Below are 22,380 nucleotides of genomic sequence, written 5' to 3'. Positions count from 1 at the left end.
CCAGTGTGACCTTCCACGTAGAGGTGGAGTTCTAGATGACAAGATGCTCCAACATATGTCACATGTTCAAAAATGACAGCCATCCCCACTCTTGGTGTGCAGGCTTTGGCATTAAAATGAGGCAAAGGTCACTCTAGGCTGACAAAATCCAGGCACTTAGTTGAGTGAAGGCTGGAAGGTCAGCAAAGGTCAGCATCACTGTTCCTTAGGCTCCAGCTGATCTGGTGGTTGAGGGCTCAAGGGGGTTGGATCCTGCAAAACAGCTCAAGAATGTGCTTCAGGCTGACCTTCACCTTTGAAACAGAACAGGGAGTCTTCGTGACTCACTTCTCATCTTTGCTATAGTTACTTCTCCTGCCTGGTAACATTCATTTTGTAAGCAGATAGGTTAGGGCATCCCCAGAGAAAGAGAATCAGGAATGGCTTTCTTGACAAAAGAGAACCCATTTGGGCCTAAGCCATTTGGGGATCTAAGCCTGATGGCAATGGTGGCCCTAGAATAAGTCTCAGTAATTAATGATATTAAGGGAAGGAGGGAATGCAGGAACAAAGGAAAAGCAGTTAAGAAACAATAGTGCAGGGCTTCCCTGGTGGCTCAGTGGTTGAGAGTCCGCCTGCCGATGCAGGGGACGGGGTTCGTGCCCTGGTTTGGAAAGATCCCACATGCCGCGGAGCGGCTGGGCCCCAGAGCCATGGCCGCTGAGCCTGCGCGTCAGGAGCCTGTGCTCCGCGACCGGAGAGGCCACAGCGGTGAGAGGCCCGCGTACCGCAAAAAAAAAAAAAAAAAAAGAAAAAGAAACAATAGTGCAGCTTTGGGGCAGAGTCCTGGTTCCTCAGGGGATACACATAATAATACGGTCTTTGCGTTCTTCAGGAACTAAGTCTCCCACCCGGGGGGAGGATGGAAAGAGGATGTCGACCCTCCTGATTTCAGTCAAAGAAAGCTTGGACACTGTGACCTTTGCCCCAATTCCAGGCTGAATTCTCCTCTGCCCAAGCCCCCTCACGAATCCACATGCACCCTTAGCTTAAAACTTCCCCAATTTCGCCCAGTCTCTCTCCCCCACTTCAGAACCCCATTGTACTAAGCCCCCCACCTTGAATAAAGTCCGCCTTACCATTTTTTAACAAGTATCATGAATAATTTTCCTTTAACAGTCCACGTAAAGTTAACCCTGAGGATGAAAAATGTTGCCACCATATTGGTAAACAAAGGATGCTGCAGCCATCAGGCCATCACCCATTACCGTTGCCCCTAATGGTGCCCCCTGAGGGAACTCAGGGTGGAAAAGAACAGGATACGGACCCTAGTTAGCTGAGGCGCAGATCAAAGGAATGATTTCAATGAGCCCAGACTCTTGCATCTTCCCATATATAGAAAAGCGCTAAATTCCTTACCTTGAGATGTCTGGTTTTCTTTGATTAACAATATTTTGATGTTCCAACTACCTGGTTTTTGTTACAAAAACTCCTATATATCCTGGCTCCTCCCTTACCTTTTCAGAGTGGTCCCTCGGAGATTTTTTTTTTTTTTTTTTTTTTTTTTTTTGCGGTACGTGGGCCTCACACTGCTGTGGCCTCTCTCGCTGCGGAGCACAGGCTCCGGACGCGCAGGCTCAGCGGCCATGGCTCACGGGCCCAGCCGCTCCGCGGCATCTTCCTGGACCGGGGCACGAACCCGTGTCCCCTGCATCAGCAGGCGGACTCCCAACCACTGTGCCACCAGGGAAGCCCCCTCGGAGCTTTGGGAGAGGCCATCTTCCAGGCTTTCGTCCTCAGAAAGTCTGCCAAATAAAACATAATTCTCAACTTTTAGCTTGTGCGTTTTTTTCAGTTGACAACCCCAAGAGGTAGAAAACTGGTCCCTCCATTGAGACAAAATCCTCCTTGGTCTTAATTTGGTCCTTTGAGACCACAGGAGACTGGTCCATCTGCCATAGGACAGCTCTACCCACTTCCAGAGGTCATATCCCTTTCCCTCTTCACCTCTCAACACTTCCTGTTTCCACTGACCTAACTTTAGCTGCCCTCACATAGTTTTCTCTTGATGTGTGGAAGCTGATGGATTTGCTCTCTCCTAGGTGGAGAGATAGCAAGTCAGCCAAGGTGAAGGAACTTCCAAGAGTGATGGTACATCCTTGGGCTGGGGCTGAGGCTGGAAATGAGAGCAGAACTCTGACAGGGAGTGCAAACTAGGGTCAGAGCATTCTGAGTCAAACCCCCATCTTGTAGCCAAGGTTGGCTCCAGAGGAGGATGAAATCACATTGGGCTCTGTGGTTAAGGTGACTGAAGGACCACAGGACCACAGCCCTCTTCTGGAGATGTCACGTCTCTCAAGACTTGGCATCTTTGGGGTGTCAGGCCATTTCAGATCAACGTCACTCTGGAGAGAGTCCCCTTCATAACTCTCTGTCATCACTACTCAACACCCAGCACCAGACCCCAGGCATCTTCCTTGTAATACTTGTTTTGTCAGATTAAGTAAATGAATAAAAACTATTTTATTAAAATATCCTAGTGTACCTTACCAGAGGGAGAAGGGGGAAGAGGAAGAAATGAAGAAGAAAGAAATGAAAGTGATGACAAAGATAAAGATGAAGAAGAGACAGAGAAGCAGGAGGAGATAAAGGTGATAAAGAAGATGAAGGAAGAGGAGGAAGTAATAAAGGTAGAGGAGAAAGTGATGGAATTGATGAAGAAGAAGGAAAAGGAGGAGGATGAAGAGGAAGAGGTGATGGAGGTGGGGAATGAGATGAAGAAGGAAGAGGAGATGAAGAAGATGAGATGAAGGATGGGGAGAAAGAGGAGAAGGATGAAGAAGATGAAGAATTGATGAAAAAGATGAAGAATTGATGAAGAAGACGAAGAAGGAAGAAGAAGGAGGAAGAGGGGGTAGAGGAGAAAAAGAAGGAGATGGAGGAGAAGGAAGATGGGAATTATTAAGAAAGGGGAAGAGTTCCTTTCCAAACGATACTTCTGTGAACCTTCAGACTGCCTCCAACCTTCAAGAATGTGGAGTGACGGTGAGAAGTCAGAACACCCACCTGGACATCCCGAGTGGGCTCTGACAGAGACCGAGGTGGAGATCAGCTACCGCCTTTGTGCCCATTTGGTGAGCAGCCATGCAGCAGCCTCCAGCTGAGACCAACGTCCACCAGAGGACCTGTTGTCCTAAGCCTCTCGGTGCCAAGAGCAGGATGCACTGGGCCCTGCAATATGGACTGAGCTCAAAAGGAAAATGAGCTTCTGTTGATCTCTCTTCAAATAAATGCCCATTATCTACGCATGTGGGAAAGAGACTGAGCTTTTATTTCACCTGGAAGCCCAGATGCTCAGCTCCAGAGAGGGATTCCCGTGCAACAATCACAGACATTGTTTATCAAGGAGTCAATTAGTGGCCACTTGACTAAAGGGTAGTTATATCCTAAAGAAGGAGATAATGGTGTTCTCTGGATGCATTGTTGCTTTTTAGAGGGACAATACCCTTTTATCCTCTCCACCGAGCATTTGATAGTCAGTTCTGCATGGTGCTGGCCTGCTGCTAATTCAATCCAAGGTGGAGAACGAAGACTTGCAGCCTTGAGGGCTCTTCCAGGTGTCACCACTCCTCCATGTCAGGGGCGATGGCAGGTGAATGCCCAGGAGTGCTGAGGTTGGAGAGAGCACAGAATGAAGGAAAATGCATCTTATAGGGTGCAGAGGGAGGAGTTTACAAACTGTGAGATGCTGTAAATATTCATTCAGCTATAAGTTTTCTTGGCCATTGTGCAGAGGACTCAAGAGTGGGACAGAAAAGAATGACCTCTACGTGTTCATAGTTAATAATAGCAATGAATAATACTCCTTCCCATTTACTAACACCAATGCTCTAGATGCATTGTCCCACTGAGTCCCTAACAGCTCTAGAGGAGGATGCAGAGTCCCTGATGGAGCGAGCTCACACCAGTGCCCAGGTGAGGCAGAGCACACTGGGCTCAGGACTGGAAACCATGTCTTTGGGCTACAAAGCTGATGATCTTTCCACTGTGTCACCTGCCAGCACTCCTCAATAAAAAGACTAGCTCTCCACCTCCCAGATAAGTATACAGATTCAACCTAGCACTCATGTCAGGAGGCCACCTGCACTGCTCCCAGGTGCCCCCATGCCTCCCTACCTGATGGGGGGCTAGGATCAAGTTGTGGGAGGTGGCAATCGGGGACATAACCCAATGCTCATCCCTTGACCTTCCAGTGGGTCCCAGGCACCATCACACCGTTTTACATCCATAAGTCAATCCCAGTTACCCTACGAACTTTTCCAAAATCCACCTCCCCGCACTGCCCTAAGCCTCACATTGCTCTCCGTGGGCTGCTGAGTACAGACAGGACTCCACTGCCTGGCATCTAGTCTCCCTGCAGGTCTCACCTGTATCTTCACATATTCACGCATCCAGCCACCCAAGAGACCGTCAAGAACATCGACTTTTCATGAGGCCCTGGCAGGGGGCTGGCGGTGGGAGGAAGCTCTCAGATGCTGACGGGGTAGGACAGGGACAAACACAGAACCCACACTGCAGCCCCATAGCTGTGCCCAGAGAGGAGAGGAGCTTCTGTACGGTGAAGTGGTCAGAGATGAGAGAGGGATTAATTCCACCCACGAAGGCAGTGGAGGCTCCCAGAGGACCTGGAGTTTGAGATGGAACTTCCAAAAAGGGGCAGGTGTTGGCCCTGAAGAATGGGGTGAGGGCCTTCCCAGCAGAAGGAACAGCCTGGGGTGTGGGAGGGTGTCCATCAGCCCAATCCCAACCCTTGACTCCATACACTCACCTTGGGATCCGCTCCATGCAGGACACACAACCCTTCCTGAACCTACTTGTGCTGCAAGAAGACCGTCAGGCTGTGGTCCAGCTTCTCTGGACTCAGATGCTCACCACCACCTGCAGGACAAGACTCTCTCCATTACTGAGGCTGCGTTTTCTCCCTGTGAAATGGGGATCGTCCCATCCAGGGCCGATTGAGGAGCAGAAACAATGCATATAACAAACCCATCAGGGGATATGACACCTAGTGATACTCAATTAACCAGAGGTGTACGGACAGTGACAATGTTCCACCCGCCCAGGACCGAGAGAGAACAGCTGAGGTATAGACAAATCTTCAGAAAGCTACGAGAGACACATAAATGCAAATCTGTAGTATTATTCTCACCATCATCATCATCATCATTCTCACTACCATCATCACCTCATGGTCAAATATGAGTGCACACACAACAATAATATGTTACATTATCTTTAGTGGAACCGGGAGGAAATTATAACAGTGTTCCTGCGGATAAATTCGTTTCCTTTCCAGAACTCTGTGTTCAACTTACAAGCCATCATGCATTTACTGGTAGAAGCATCTTTAAATATAATCCAGTAAATATCTGTGTCCTCCATGCCTATTAATAGCCAAACTCTGTTTATTAAAGAAAAAAAATGAGACAGAAAAGAAAACGGGGGAACAAACTAGCAGAGGGACAATGTCCTCCAGCAAAAGTTTGTTTATAAAATTCAGTGTCTCCCTGAGTCACCTCTGTCCCCAGCACACTTCACTGGATGGGGCACGTGGTAGGCGCTCGGTGACCATCAGCTAAGTGGACGAGTAAAAACCTCCACAGGAAGAGAGTGTCCTGCCCCACATCTAAACTCTGGTGCCCAGCATAGGGTCTGGCACAATGACGATTTTTAATGAGTGTATTTAATTAATAAAGCATTCAAGGAAGTGTCACCAGTCCCCACCCTGCCTCTGGTTGGTGTAGGTTTCCTATGTGGCCAACTCCACAAACTCACAGGGACAACTTTGGGAACTGTGGAGGGTAAGAGGGTCGGGTGGGGCAGTCACAGGTGAGTCTTCTTTCCCAAAAAGTAGCAGGTTGGTCATGGCACACAGTCAGGAGCAGCCGGAAGGAAGAGAGGCCCAGTGCAAGGGGTGCGAGTGGGGGGTGGAGCTTCCAGCTCTCTCCAGGCCCAGGCTCCTCCCAAGGCCTTGATGGTTCCACCAGCCCAGAAGTTCCCCAAACCCCGTGGTTTAGGGCTTTCATGGAGGCCTCATCACACGGGCACGATTGATTAAATCACTGTCCTTGGTGATTGACTCAACCTCCAACCTCTCTCCCTTCCCTGGAGGTCAGAGGTTGGAGCTGAGAGCTCTCCTCCTTGAATCACATGGTTGTTCCTCCATCAACCAGCCCCCATCCTGAAGCTGGGGGGGTGGGGCAGGGAACCAGGAGTCACCTTATTAGCATCAACTCAGACGTGGCTGAGGGGGCTCATTACGAAAGGAAAAGACGCTCCTCCCTGCAGTTTGTTCTAGAAGAAAGTTGCTAAGAGTAAATCCTAAGGAAACAAAATTCTCTGCTTCTTTTATTTTGAACCTGTATGAGATGATGGCGGTTCACTAAACTAATTGTGATCATTACTTCCTGATGGGTGTAAATCAAATCGTTGTGATGTACATCTTAACCTTATACAGTGCTGTATGTCAATTACATCTCAATAAAACAGGAAGGAAATAAAATGAAATAATTTGGGGGGAAATAAAAAGATGATCCTCTCACTGCTGTTGCTCAGGAAGTTCTAAGGATTTTAGAGGCTCTGTGCCAGAAACTGGGACAAAGACCAATATAAATATTTTTTATTATATCACAGACACTGGGGTGCCCCGAGGCCCGGCCATCTCCACCCTGCCTCCCTCCGGGCCCCCCTCCCCATGTGGGCCAGTTCCTGCCTTCACCCTGTCCTACATAACCGAGCCTGGGTGGGACCCCTGACCCAGCACTACTACCCACATTTCTGGAATGTTCCAGTGTGCAGACTTGGGAGCACCAGGGCTTAGAGAAATCTGGGCTCTAGCTCCATGTGAGCCAGCACAGCACTCAATCCCGCTGCACCTCAAATTCCTGAACCTCAATACCTCTTCCTCAGCGTGCTCTGGGGACCAAAGGTGACATCTCCAGACAGCATTGCTATTTCTTTGTACCCAGCCCAGCTGTGTGCCCCAAACCATGGAGGTGGGGGCAGAACTGGAGGACTCAGAAGTCAGTGCCTCAGGTGTGCATGTGTCCATGTGCATGTATGTGTGTGCGCGTTCTCCGGTCTGAGTGCCCACGGCATACCTGGGCTTGTGCATGTGCCCCTCGCAGGTGTGTGGCTCAGAGTCAAAATCTGCCTGGCAGCTCCCCCTTCATCCCTTTCTCCTCCTCCACCTCCTCAGGAAGGAGGACGGGCTGGCACTGCTTGTTCCAGGAGAGACAATTTGAAGCAACGCTGGCAGAACAAAACCCCAGCCTAATACCTTTCCAAAGAGCATATTGCTTTCTGTAGCTGCAGCAGCTGAAAGTCCAAAGCTATTCCCCAGACAGCCCAGCACAGAGCATGGCTATTTTTAGACTGTATCACACCTAAGAGTCTGTGCAGAAAAGACACTGCGCCCCGAGCAGACGTCCAGCAATCACTTAGCTTCATGCAAGAGAAGCAGTCTGCCTGTATTTTTTCTTCATGTATCAGATTCCAGCAACAATATGCCATTCTCTCTGAATCCAAGTGTCTGGTACACATTCGTACCTCTTGATAGCTAGTATTACAGCACCCAAGTCAGCCCAATGCCAAATGACAGAATGAAAACTGAAAAAAATAACCACCGCATATCCTTGTGCCTGGTGGGCAGAATGTCACTACATCTGGATGTCTGAACGCTTTGTGATGTTCGACTGCACCTTCAGTTTTCACTGAGATGTTTGGCATCACGTGGGATATTCACACCCAAAATAACATTAACATGGGTAAGTGCAAAACACTCTTTACATTATAAAGTAAAAAGTACTGGCACAGGGCTTCCCTGGTGGCGCAGTGGTTGAGAGTCCGCCTGCCGATGCAGAGGACACAGGTTCGTGCCCCGGTCCGGGAAGATCCCACATGCCGCGGAGCAGCTGGGCCCGTGAGCCATGGCCGCTGAGCCTGCGCGTCCGGAGCCTGTGCCCCGCAACGGGAGAGGCCACAACAGTGAGAGGCCTGCGTACCGCAAAAAAAAAGAAAAAAAAAAAAAGTACTGGCACTTTGGAAATTTTGGAAACAATGTACAATGGGGATAGGATGCACTTGCTGACAAAATGTTCATTCCCATTGACTTTGTCACCTTGATCACCACCATCACCACCATTATCACTGTCATCATCATCACCATCACCATCACCACCATCATCACCATCACCACAATCATCACTGTCATCATTCTCATCACCACTATCATCACCATCATCATCATCACCATCATCACCATCATCATCATCATCACCATCATCATCATCACCATCATCATCACCATCACCACCATAATCTCATCATTACGATCTGTACTATTTGTTAATCAGCCCCAAGTGCCCAGTTCTATGCTCATCATGTTTCACACATCCCCTGCACTCTTCAAAGCAACTTGCATCATAAGCGCTAGATCCCTTTTTTCTTTCCAAATAAAGCTTAGTGAACTTAAAGTAACTTTCCCAAGACTAAATAGCTGTAAATTATATGATTGAAAACAGATCTCGGAAACTCCCTAACTCCTTCCATCACATTTAAGCACATTCTTTAATGTGCCAAATTGCCTCAAGATCATGTTCTGCTTCAATGACAAAGGACTTCAGCAGCCAGCTTGCTGCCCTCTTGGGTGCCCAAGGAAATTGCTCCTGCACTGAGCTCTTCTTCCAGGCCTGTCTGTGTCTCTCCTCTACAATGTGGCCCCTGTGAATGGTGCTGCCAGGCCACAGCTTCCTTGGGACCTCTCTCCTTAGCTGGTCTCTCCTTGGGCAGCTTGGACTGAGACTTCCCCAGCCACCTGGGTGGCACCTGGTTCCTCCCAGGTGCTCAGGAAATACTACTGGCATGAGTACTGTGTTGGTCTCACCTCAGTGAAGAGTACGCTTTGAATGAGGGAACTGGGTACATGTTTCTGAGCTGGATCATGCTTCACCCCCAACCAGCCAGGTAGCCTTGGACTGGCCTCAGAGCCCTGATATCCTGGCCATCAGCTTTGACCCCTCACTTGTTTTCATGTCCCCGTCCAATACCTCACCAAACCTGACAGTTTTTACCTTCAAAGTATTCCTCAAACTCTCCCTTTTCTCTCTCCAGGTCCACTCGACATCACTTTTCTAAGGTACGAGTAGTACGTGGCCCCAAGGCGCTATTTCACTTGGCCTTCCCCATGAATGGAAATGACCCTGCTCTGTACCCAACTGTCCACGGAAAGCAAACACATGAAATATTGGAGCTGTCCTTGGCCTTGCCTCTTTTCCATGAACCCTGTATCCAAGGGTCAGCAGATCCCATCAACAGCAGCTTCACCACACAGCCGGACTGACCACTCTCATGCCATCATGCTCCCTCTGCTGTCCAGGTGCCTCCCTGTTGCTTGGACCTCTGCAGTAGACTCCTGACCAGCCTCCAGCCCTGCACCCCCTGCATCTCGGCCGTCTCTCCTCCACCTGGCATGTGACTCTCATGCTGAAAGTCCCACAGTGCATTCCCACTGCGCATAATGTCAGATCCAAAATGGCAAGAACAGCCTCCAAGCCCTCCTTGGTCCAGAGCCTTCCATAGTCTCCATCCTTGTTTTGGCCACCCTTCTTCCCTGGGCAAACTCCACATTCACAGCTCGGACACCAACATTTCTCTCTTCCTTAGAGTTGCCCCGCTACTGCCATGGAGACTTAGGAGGCTTTGCCATCCTGTTCGGCTGGTCCCTCCTCTGCCCCCAGGTCTCAGTTTGAAAGTCACTTCCTGCAGAGGGCATCCCTACCCACAGATGAGATCAGATCTCTGTCTTGTGTGTGTCCAGGATACACATCACCACATATAACCGTATACTCACCTGTTGTTAATTTTTCTCTCTCCTCCTCTCCCTCCAACTGGAAAGGATGCCCCTGGGGCTCAGCCCTTGACCTGCTCCCCACCGCATCCCGACACCTACAGCAGCACCCAGCACACAGTAGGACCGGCCCGTGCTGGGTGGATGAGTCAAGGAAACCGGATAACGTTTGTGCCCTGCCATCCCGCAGGCAGCTCTGAGGCTCCGGGGCAAGAGGTCTGCAGTCTCAGGGGCCCTGAGGGGCCGGGAGTCATGATGATCGAGCCACCCATGTGACGACAGGCCAGCCCAGCTGGTTAAGAAGAAAGGACCTGAAATACGCCCAACACTGTCACTCGGCAGGTGTCACACCCTCAACAGCATTTATTTTCACAAGTGAACAGAAGGGACACGGAAGCTAAGGTGACAACAATTTGCCCAGGATGATGTCCAGCAGACGATGAACAGGACTTGCAGAGGGTGCAGCGTGAGTCCAGACCCCTCTTCCCATGACCCAACGTGGCCCCAATGTCCCCTTTGCAAACTGTCCCTGCCAGCACACAGACAGGGACAACACACAGCCTACTCCAGGCTGCCCTTCTCCCCCAAAGCTCCTGCCTGACTTTGGTGACACCCCCCTCGCGGACAGCCTCGCTCAGATGCCCACTGCAGCCTTGCAGCCTCCCTGTCAAAGGCAGAGCCAGTCTGCATGCGTGCCAGGCCTCTCTGCATCATGAGAATCCACAGGTTCCGCTTGAGAAGCTTCCAGCAGCCTCCACCCAGCTCCGTCCTGAACCGTCCTGCTGGCAGTCCTGGGGCTGCTTCACCCTCCCTGGAAGGGGCAGGGCATGCACCGCCACCCCAGGCTCTGGTCACTGCCCTGTTGGACAGTTTGCAGCCAGATTCCTCTTCCGTGCGATCGGCTCCCTTGAAAAAATGGGGGCGACAGGTGGTCCCTGAGGAGCCCCACTGGGGGGGTGATGGACAGGGTTTGTCAGCCCTACGCTCCCCTGCTCCACAATCCACAGCTCCCAGTGCCAAGCAGGACAGTGCCAGAGGAGGACGCCAAAGGGAATTTCAGAGTCATGCGTCCGCCCGGAATTACAAAGAGAGCCTTCCGCATGCACACATCTAACCGACGTCTTTCAGAGGCCTTCATATCAGGCACTTTAGGCATCGACTTTGGATAAGGAGCTGATTTCATCTTAACCACGATGTGCTTTAGGGAGTGAGAGAACGAACATCTATGGAGCCTCCGCAGGTACCAGGCATGATGCGTGTAGTATCGTAAGCAGCTGGGTGGAAGCGTTTGAATTCTAAGAGCATGGGCTCCAGATCGGGAGCATGGAGTGGAAGCCAGCTGTGCAGGCTGGACAAACATGGTGATGATGGTGGTGATGATGACGGTGATGTTGATGATGTTGATGGTGGCTGCCACGACGGCCTCTGGGCTCGGCTCTCACTTGTAGAAACTGCATGAGTAATTCATAGAAAACACTTAGAAGAGTACTGAGCACATCGTAAGACTCAATAAATCTTAGCTAAGAAAATTTTCTTCTTAGAGATGAGGACTCTGGGACCCACACAGGTTTTAAATGTGCCCACAGCCACTCTGAACAGGCTGCAGGGCGAAGACTTGAACCCTGGGCCCCGCAAAACTGCCTCTCCTCCTCAACTCCTCTGACTGTAGACCCCAGAGACAGAGTGATGAAAGCATTTGTAGACAACGTGTCTCATCAGAGGCTAAGGAATTTTAAATACCATAATATCAGAAGAATATAGTGGGGAAAAATCAGTAAAAATCCATTTCCTATAGTGGGGGCCCCAGCGTGGATGGGGCGTCCTCGCACATTGGCGGAGCGTGTGGAGGAGAGGGGAGGGGAGAGGTGGGCGGGGAACCGGGAGCCGGGACCACAGGCTCTGGGCTCCAGCCCTGGTCCCCTGCATCAGCTGGTCCTGGAATCCAGGATGGAGTTGCTGCTCCTCTGAAACGGTCAAGGCTGCACTGAGAGGAGTCAAGACCCTCCCCGACTCACCATTCTGCAGAGTTCCCTCTGGCTCACACAAGCTGGCCCCCAGCCCCTCCTGCAGCCCAGTCCGGGAGCAGCTCTACTCTGGTACAACCAAGAAGAAGCAGCTGCATGCAGAGACGCTCTTGTCCAGAGCCTTCCGGCCATGCCCTCTGCCCCACAGTACCAGCCCCACTCTGCCTGCAGGGAGGAGAGAGGCATAAGCCGTTAATTATGACCCACTCCAGCTATTCCCCACCCACCGGCCATGAGGGACAGGCTTCGTGGCACATCTGCCTTCACCTGAACGCCAGGTCCAGGTGTGCATTCGTCACTCTGGACACCTGTGCCCGTCTCAAGGGCTGCTCCAGCACTCTGCCCTGATGCTGGTACCACAGCTGTCCCTGACACAGCCGCGTGCTGCACACACCTGCTCCCTGAGCGGAGTGACCCACTCACCAGGGTTTCCCACTGCTGACACCTTGCAGTCCCAAGCTGATGCTCTCTGGCTAGAGGAAAGAAGCACGCTCTTCTCTTTAATCACCTGGGTTCCTCCTGGACCCCAGTCATTCTCACGTTTAGATGGACAGGTGGATGGATGGATAGATAGATAGATAGATAATAGGTAGATACATGATGGATGGACAGATAGATAAGATAAACAGATAGACATACATATACACGCATACATCAGTAGACAAGCCCAGGCCTATTCTTTAGACCCTCCTGCCTCGGTGCCTGCCCCCCCGAATCCTCCTCCGCCCTCTCCACACACCTTTTGCCCAGTTCAGATGGCCCCATCACTCCACTGGACTCACCAGCACAAAGGCCCCCGTGGCCTCTGAATTTCCAGCCCTAAGATTCCTTTCAGGTGTTCAGCAGGCCTGGCTCGTGGTGGCAAGTCTATTCTGATGGCCCTCCTGTTGTCACCCTCAACCCTGGGCTGCAGGGAATGCTACCCTCCCCCCATCTCTGCCATCCCTTCTTACCCGCCCTCCTCCCCTCCCACGGCTTCCCATCCAGGGTTGGACTTGCATGGGCTCCTGCCTCAAATGTCCACTAGGTCTTTTTCCAATGTCCTATTAAAAGATGTATAAATGTGAAAACGTGTGTCACCACTGGGGGAAAAAGAAAGAGAAACCCTGACAGCTTGATGAGACAAGAGAACATTAGACAGTCTCATACGAAAACAGTTACGAGATGTTCGCAGACAGAGCACCCACGCCTGCCCATGGGAGGAGGGCCGTTACCCGCAGCCGGCATCGCACACACTGTGTGCTGTGCTGAGAACTTGATCAGTGCTGCCATATTTACCGTCCCCAACAGCCCTATCAACCAAGTGCCAGTCATTTCCATGGTATAAGCGAGGAAACTGAGGCTCAGAGAGGCAAATGAGGTGTCCGACATCACACAGGCAGCATGGCGTGGAGCAGGGTTACACCTTAGAGCCCGTCTCGTAACTTCTGCAGGACCCGAGGTCCACTGCCTACAGCCTGGTGTGTAGGAACAGTGATCCCTCTATGAGTTTGCATCTCCACCCTCCGGTTTCTCCTACTCAGAAGTGCAGCCTTGCTGCCCGTCAGAAAGCTAGCCTCCTCTGCTGTGCCCGTGAGCCATTTTCTGGGGTAGACAGAATGTGGATCTCCTTCTCTTCGACACCTGAGTGCATTTCCCGCTGGAGCCAGATCGGGGTTCCCAGAAGAGAGGCAGGGGCGGCTGTAAATGCCCTGAGGGGCTGGGACTCAGCAGCGAAGCCTCCAGCAGACAAGCCGGGAGCTGGAGAACCCCTCTCTGCCGGAGAAGGGAGGGGTCCTTACTTTGCTTTTGTTTTTTATCTTTCTTTCTTTCATTTCCTCATCTTTCCTAAAGTAAACATTTAATAAATATTGTGTTTAGATTTTATCTGTAAATTTATTAGTATGCATCTTTACAAGAAAGGGCTTTTTTAAGCATATCCACATCAACAACTAATATCCAATAATATGCTTCAACTTGGCCAACTATCTACATTTTTAATTTTGTTAGTTTGAATCTGAATCCAAGTAAAATCCACAGTTAGAAACCGGTCGATATGTCTCTAAAACCTTTTTTTAGTTCAAAGATCTGCCACCCCCATCCTCTTTCCTTTGTAGTGTTTTTAGGAAAGAAATTGGGTTTATCCCTGAGTCTGGTTTCTGATGATAAACACATCTCACTGGCCCTGAGGCTCGCGTAAATCGGGAGTTAGATGTTGAGGTTTGATATCAGATTGGGTTTTCATTTTTGGCAGGAGGATTTCACACACTGGGCTGGGCTTCTGTCAGGGACTCCTGGTGTCTGCTGGGCTTTCGTTTTTCTGATCTTAGCATCTGTTGATGACCATTGTAAGTCCATTAATCCATGAAGGGTTGAAAATAATGACCTTCTAATTCTAACATTAATTCTTTATTTAACAGCTGTGATATTCATATACAAAGAAACCTCCCATTTCAATTATCTGTTCACCCAGAAGTCAAATTCTTATATGCAAAACAGGAATAAATACTTATTTCTTTCCATTTATTTAGAAGTTTTCAAAATAATGAGTAGGTACCCGACATACTCCAGCAGTGACCAGTATTTTACATTAATACAGACTCAAGGATTTGAACACAGTCAATGTGTTCTATCTATCAAAGTTCATCAGTTTAATGATGCTAAAATTGCCCCATCTTTGATTAGAGGACCTCTTCAACCTTGGCTCTGAGTCCTTTTTTCCCCCATTCTTCTTCTTTTATAAAGATTTTTTAAATGGTAGTGAAATACACATGACATAAAATTTACCGCTGTAACCATCTTACAGTGTACAATTTAGTGGCACATTCACAATGTTGTGTAACCATCCCAGTATCTAGTTCCAGAACTTTTTCATCAACCCAAACAAAAATCTCTGCCTAAATGTTCTTAGCACGTCTGCTCACAATGGCCAAAATGCAGAAACAACTCAAATCTCCATCCGTAGGTGAATGGACAAACAAACTGGGGGACACCGACAAAGGAATATTGTCCAGCTACAAAAAGAACAACATTCTGACACTTGCTGCCAGGTGGATGAACCTTGAAAACATGCTAAGTGAAAGAAGCCAGGCATAAAAGGCTACACGTTGTCTGATTCCTTCTGATGTGACCCCAGTCATTTTACATTCCCGCCAGCAGTGTATGAGGGAACCCACTTCTCTGCGTGCTCACCGGCATTTGGTGTTTTGCTTACTTTTATTTTAGCCATTCTGATAGGTGTGTAGTGATCTCTCATTGTGGTTTTAACACATGTTTCCCTAATGGCGAATGAGGTTGAATGTATTTTCATGTGTTTTCCATCTAAATATCCTCTTTCATGAAATATATCTTCATGTCTTTTGCCCATTTTCTAATTGGATCTTTTTTACTATTAAATTTTGAGAAGTCTATGTATTCTAGATGTTAGTCCTTTGTCAGATACGGGATTTGCAAACATTTTTCTCCCACTTTGTAGCTTTCTTTTCACATTCTCTTAACAGCATCTTTCACAAATCAAGTATTTTATTTTGATGAGATCCAAACTGTGAGTTTTTCCTGTTACGGTTGTGCTTTTAGTGTCAAGTCTAAGAATTCCTTGCCTAGCCCTAAGTCCTGAAGATTTTCTCCTGTATTTTTTTTTCTATAAGTTCCATAGTTTTATATTTTACATTCAAGTCTGCCATCCCTTTCAATGTGAAATCATATGTGAGCATCAAATCAAGGGTTTTTTGGGGTTTGGTTTTGAGTTTTGACCCTGAATGTTCAATCGCTCTGGCTCCATTTGTTGAAAAAGCTATCTTTCCTCCATCAGATTGCGTTTACACTTTTGTCAAAATTCAGCTGACATATTTGTGTGGACTTATTTATGGATTCTCTGTCTTCTCTCATTTCTGGCATTCTCTGCCAATACCAGTCTCGACTACAACAGCTACAAAAAAATTCTTAAAAGCAGGTGGAGTGCATCAAAAACCACAATCAACAGAGTGAAAAGGCAATTCATGAAGTGGGAGAGAATATTTGCAAATCGTATATCTGATACGAGGTTCATATACGTATATAAAGAACTCCCATAACTCAACAATAACAAAAGAAAACAAACAACTTGATAAAAACAAATGGGTCAAGGATAGGAATGGACATTTCTCCAAAGAAGACACACAAATGGTCAATAAGCACATGAAAAGATTTCCAACATCACTAATCACCAGGGAAATGCAAGTAAAAGCCACAAGGAGATGCCATCTCTCATCCATTAGGATGGCTACTGTCAAAAACACAAAAAATAACAAGTGTTGGTGAGGGTGTGGAGAAATTAGAACTCTTGTGCACTGTCACTGGGAATGTAACATGGTGTAGCCATTGTGGAAAGCAGTATAGTGGTTCCTCAAAAAGTTAACAAAAGAGTTTTCATATGATCCACTGATTCCAGTTCTAGGTATATACCCAGAAGAACTGAAACAGTGTCTTGAACAGGTATTTGCACACCGTATTCATAGCAGCTTTATTCACAAAAGTCAAAAGGTGGAAAAAACTCAATGTCCATCAACAAATGAAATGGTAAGCAAAATGTGGTCTGTACATACAATGGGATATTATTCGGCCTTAAAAGAAGGAAAATTCTGACACCTGCTACAACACAGATGAACCTTGAGGACATTATGCTAAGAGAAAGAAGCCAGTCAGAAACAGACAAGTATTACGTGGCTCCGTTTATATGAGGTCCCTAGAGTACCCACATCCCTAGAAACAGAGATAGAATTGTGGGTGCCAGGGGCCGGGGGAGGGGGCAAAGAGGAGTTACTGCTTAATGGGGACAGAGTTTCAGTTTTGCAAGATGAAAAGCGTTCTGGAGATTAGTCTCACAGCCATGTGAATGTACTTAACACTACTGAACTATACACTTAAAAATGGTTACAATGGTAATTTTTATGTTGTATGTAGTCTGCCACGATAAAAAATAAAAAAAAATCAGGTCAGCCAATTCTTCCCACTTTACTCTTTCTCAAAGTGTAAAATGTAGCAGTTTAGAGTGCCTTTGCTTTTCCATGTGAATTTTACAATGACCTTATCTATAGTTACAAAAAAAAAAATCTTTCTGAGACTGATAGACATTGCATTCAACCTGCATATCAGTTTGGGTAAAATTGACATCTTTATGACATTCCAATTTTTTTTTTAATTTCTGCTCTTATCTTTATTCTTCTTGCTTGCCATGGGTCCACTGTGCTCTTCTATTTTCAGGTTCTTGAAGTAGGAGCTTAGATTATTGATCTGAGACATTCCCTCTTTAGTAACATGTGCATTCAGTGTCACCGCTTTCGCTGTATTCCACAAATTAATTGTATTTCCATCTCCATTCAGCTCGAGGTATATTTTTAGTTCCCCTGAGATTTTCTTCTTTGACCCATGGATTATTCAGGAGTGTGCTGTTCAGTTTCCAAGCGTTCGGAGGTTCTCCTGTTTTATTCATTCCTAGTTTGACTCCACTGTGGTCTGAGAGCACACTGTGTGATTTCAATTCTTTGAAAAATCTGTTGAAATTAGTTTCATGGACAAGGATGTGTTCTATCCTGGTATACTTCCGCGAGCACTTGAAAAGAGCATGTATTCTGCTTTTGTTGGACAGAGCATCCTGTAAGATCCCGTGGCTGATGATGCTGCTGGATTCTTTCCTACCTTTCTGATTTTCTGTCTCGTTTTCCATCAGTTGTCAAGAGAGGAGTGTGGAAGTCTCCAATTCCAGTTGTAGTTTGTCTGTTTCCCTTTTCCGTTTTACAGGGTTTTGCCTCACTGATTTTGCAGCAGTGTTGTTCAGTGCATCCAAATTTAGGATTTCTGCATCTTCCTGGTGGATTGACCCTAATATCGTTATGTAATGTCCCTCTCCATCCCTGGTAATTTTCTTTGCTTTGAAGTGTACGTTATCTGATATTAATTCGGCTACTCCTGCTTTCCTTTCATTAGTGCTTATATGTGGTACATCTTTTTCCATCCTTTTGCTTTGAACTTGCCTGTATCATTGTATTTGAGGTGAGTTTCTTGTGGACAGTGCATAGTTGGGTCATGCTTATTAACCCACTCCTCCACTGTCTGTATCTTAATTAGTGTATTTGGATCACTTATATGAATGTAATTACTGATATGTGAGGAGTTAACTCTGCCATTTTAACTCTTGTTTGCTGTTTCTTCTCTCAGGGTTTTCTGTTGGTTTGCTTCTTCCTGTCTTCCTTTTTTAGAATTCCATTTTGATTTATCTGTAGTATATGAAGGATAGATCCTTTTCCTCTCTCACAACCCTTTAACTCCATGGTTAATCATACACAAAATTGCCTTAAATACCTTCTCTGCATATTTTGAGAACCACAGCAGACAGTGTTGTAATTTTGCTTCAAGCATTCGATGTGATTTATAAGACCCAGGAGGAGAAGGAAAGTCTGTGGCATTTGTCCACGCTTTTGTTCACTGTGTTCTCTCTTCCTTCTCAGTGTTTTAAGGTCCCTTCCTCCACGGTTTCTTTTCTGTTTAAAGAACTTCAGCCGTTCTTCCAGGATAGGTCTGCTGGTGACAGCTTCTCTTGGTTTTCCTTCCTCTGAGAATATCTTGGTTTCCCATCATTCTTGAGGGATGTTTGCACTGAGGATAGAGTTTGGGGCTGGCAGCTCATTTCTTTCAGGAGCCCCCAAAACTTATTTCCTTCTTGCCTCCATGGTTTCCTATGAGAAATCCACTGTCATTTAATTTTTTTACCCTCCAAGTAAGGTGTTTTTCTCTGACCACTTTCCAATTTATCCTTTGTTTTTACCATTCAGAAGTTTAATTATGATGTATCTTGAAACAGATTTCTGTAGGTTTATCCTGTTTGAGGTTCTTTCATCTTCTTGAATCTGTAGATTCATGTGTCTTGACGATTTGGGTAGTTTTCAGTCATTATTTCTTCCAGTACTTTTCAGCCCTCTTTCTCCATTCTTCTAGGGACAAAATGACACAAAGTTTAGACTTTGTCATAATCCCACATGTCCCTGAGGTTCTGTGCATTTCTTTTCAGTCAACTTTCTCTCTGTTGTTCTTTTTTATTTTTTTTAATGTTTTTTTTTTAATTTTTTTAAATTTTATTTTATTTATTTTTGGCTGTGTTGGGTCTTCATTGCTGCGTGCAGTCTTTCTCTAGTTGCGGTGAACGGGGGCTACTCTTTGTTGTGGTGCACAGGCTTCTCATTGCGGTGACTTCTCTTGTTGCGGAGCACAGACTCTGGGCGCATGGGTTTCAGTAGTTGTGGCACATGGGCTTAGTTGCTCCGCGGCACGTGGGATCTTCCCGGACCAGGGATCAAACCCATGTCCCCTGAATTGGCAGGCAGATTCTTAACCACTGCACCACCAGGGAAGCCCTTCTCTCTGATGCTCTGATTGGGTTGTTTCTCGTTTCATCTCCCAGTTCCCAGATCTTTTCCCCGCCCCTCCATCCTGACGTTGAACCCACCCCATTCATGGTGTTTTTTCTTTCTGTTGTATTTTTCAGTTCTAAAGTTGTTATTTGTTTACTTTTTCTTTATATCTATATTTCTTTACTGAGGCTTTCTATTCCTTTGCTTTGGCTTTCTATTTTTATTGTTTGCTTCAATGTGTTTATAGCTGCTCATTGGAGTATTTTTATCAGGGATGCTCTGAGATCTTTGTCAGGTCATTCTAACATCTCTGTGCTCTACTGATCATCCTTTTCATTCAGTTTGAGATCTTCCCAATTCTTGGTCTGACCAGTGATTTTCCACTGAAACCTGGACATTTTTGTATTATATTATGAGACTGGCTCTTAAGTGAGCCTGTGTTAGCTGCAGAGCAGGTCTGCTGGTGACAAATTCTCTTCATTTTCCTTCTCATGCTGCTCTGGGAGGGAAGCGAGGGGTCACCGTGCTCCCCAGTTTCTTTCATTACAGTCAAGTGGAGACAGACATAAACACCCAGGCTCCCCACTCCACCTCCCTCGACTCCAAGCATGGGGTGGGCTCTTTGTTAATGCTGCTGGGGATGGGGGTCTCCTCTCCCACATGGTCTCTGCTGCATGAGGTTGAGCATCCTCTCTCTTCACTGGGTCAGGAGTGGTAGGGCATCTCCTTCCTGATGGATGGGAGTGATCTTTGCTGATGTGAGTGGGGTGGGCACAGATTGTTCTGGTGTTTCCTGGAGCAGGGTGGTTGCTGTCTAAAAACGTTCTATCTTGCAAAGCTGCCCCTTTCCTTGTCCTTTGGCTACAGAGAGCAGGCTTTTTTGGGTTGTTTCATTGTTGTGTGTGTGATATTCCCAAGCTGTCTCTATCTTCAGCTCCAAGTCTAGGATATACAAGGCAAAAATATAAACAGCCAGAGAACTCACCACCATGTCATTCCTTGGGTCCCAAAGTCAGCCTGCCTCCCCCTCTTCACCTCTTAGAGACTTCCTTCTTTGGTTTTATATACAAGGTCCAGGGGTTTTAGTTGTAGGAATAGGGGAAATTACTCCATCTTCCCAGAAGAACAAGTTTTTAGTGATTTTTTAAATGTTACTTTCATAATATGCTAATTTAATACATTCTCTGTTTCTTTTCTGCAAGAGTTTTTCCTTTGATTTTGGGGTCTCCAAAATGTTTAATTTTATCACCTGCAAATATAAATGATTTTGTCTTCTCCTCTTCTCCAGCTCCTGTGCCTCTATTTTTTTCTCTCTTCTAATTACAATTCTAAAAGGTCAAAGGGATGTACACCCCTATCTTCTCCCTGTCTTTAGCTGGAAGGACGTTTGTGTTGTCCACTGAGTTGTGTACTAGATTTAGGGTACATCAATTGCTATTTTATCGTGTATTTTTAACATAATGTGTTTAATTATGTAAACAGTCTGTTCTGTTTTTGAAGTGATGAGATATTTTTGCTTAGTCCTTATTCGTTTGATGGTTTATATTAATATGTTTCTAATATTGAACCACCTTCCTGTTCCTGGTAAACCAACCACTTGGTCATGATGCATTACTTTGTAACATGTTGTTTGCTTCTGTTTCATAATGTTTTATCTAAGATTTTGGTGTGTCTATAACCATAAGTGAGATTGGTCAGTAACTTTTTTTTAATAAAAGCTCTGTCAGGTTATGGGGGTTTTACTTGCTTCATAAAAAGAATTTGGAAAATTTCCACCTTTTCCTTTCTTCTAAAATTATTTAAGTAGCATTGTTATTAATTGATCTAATTAAAACTTGGTTCATTTCCCCCGTTCACATGGTGTTGGGAGGAAATTAGTGGCCTTTAACTACTGCCTGTATTTTTTCAGTGGTAACTGGCCTGTTTCGATTTCCTCTCTTTAATGGGGTCAATTTGGGTGCTTTGCATTTTTCTAGAAAGTTATTTATTTCATCTTGGCATTTAACTTTATTCGCATGCAATTTTGCATGTGCTTTCTCCCTCCCAGCCCCCACCAGCACTTTTTTTGAGCTAAAAAATCAGAGTTTGGATGCATTTACTGGTTCAATTTCTTTTGTTTTAACACTTTAGTACTTCTAAAGTACTAAAGAAACTTTAGAAAGTACTTCTAAAGTACTAAAGTACTAAAGTACTAAAGTACTTTAGAAAGTACTTCTAAAGTACTAAAGAAGAAACTTTAGTTTCTTCCTTTTTCTTTTCTTTGGATTAGCTTTGTTGTTCCTTTTCTAACTTTTTGTGTTTGATATTCATTTAGTTTTATATTTTCATTTTTACTGATTTTTTTTTTTTTTTTTTGCGGTACATGGGCCTCTCACTGTTGCGGCCTCTCCCGTTGCAGAGCACAGGCTCCGGACGCGCAGGCTCAGCGGCCATGGCTCACGGGCCCAGCCGCTCCGCGGCATGTGGGATCTTCTTGGACCGGGGCATGATCCCGTGTCCCCTACATCGGCAGGCGGAGTCTCAACCACTGCGCCACCAGGGAAACCCTGATATGCATTTTCATTTCAGGTTAAAGTTGTTCTTTTATAACTGCTTTAATTATATTCTGTGAAGTCTAATACTTTTGGTTTTCATTATTGTTATATTTATAAAATTTTGTAATTTCACTCTGATTTTCCTTTTGTTCCAAGAGTTGTTTAATAGCACATTTTGTGGGCAGGCTTTTTTATTTGGTTAATGCTATAATTAACTTCTAGTTTTACTGCTGGTGGTAAGAGAATGCTGGTTGTATTATTTCTATGCTTTAGAATTTAATGAGATTCTCTTTATAGCATAAGATGTGGTCAGTTTGGGGGGATGTTTCATACACTTTTAAAAAGAAGAAGTATTCTCAGTTAGAAGAGTTCAGAGGTCAATGCATATCTATAGAGTCTGCCTCATTAATCATGTCATTTAAATCTTCTATCTCCTTCCTGAGTGTGTCTACTTGATTTCTCTTGGATTGAGAGTGGTGTGGTGTTATGAGCTTATTTTTGTCTACTTCTCCTTCTATCTCCTGCAATCTCCATTCCTTGAAAGTTGCTTCTGCATTATTGGGTACTTTCCT

The sequence above is a fragment of the Grampus griseus genome (genome assembly GCF_964374135.1).
Source record: "Grampus griseus genome assembly, chromosome: 11".
NCBI classification, from domain to species: domain Eukaryota; kingdom Metazoa; phylum Chordata; class Mammalia; order Artiodactyla; family Delphinidae; genus Grampus; species Grampus griseus.
This window is presented reverse-complemented; position numbering follows the sequence as displayed.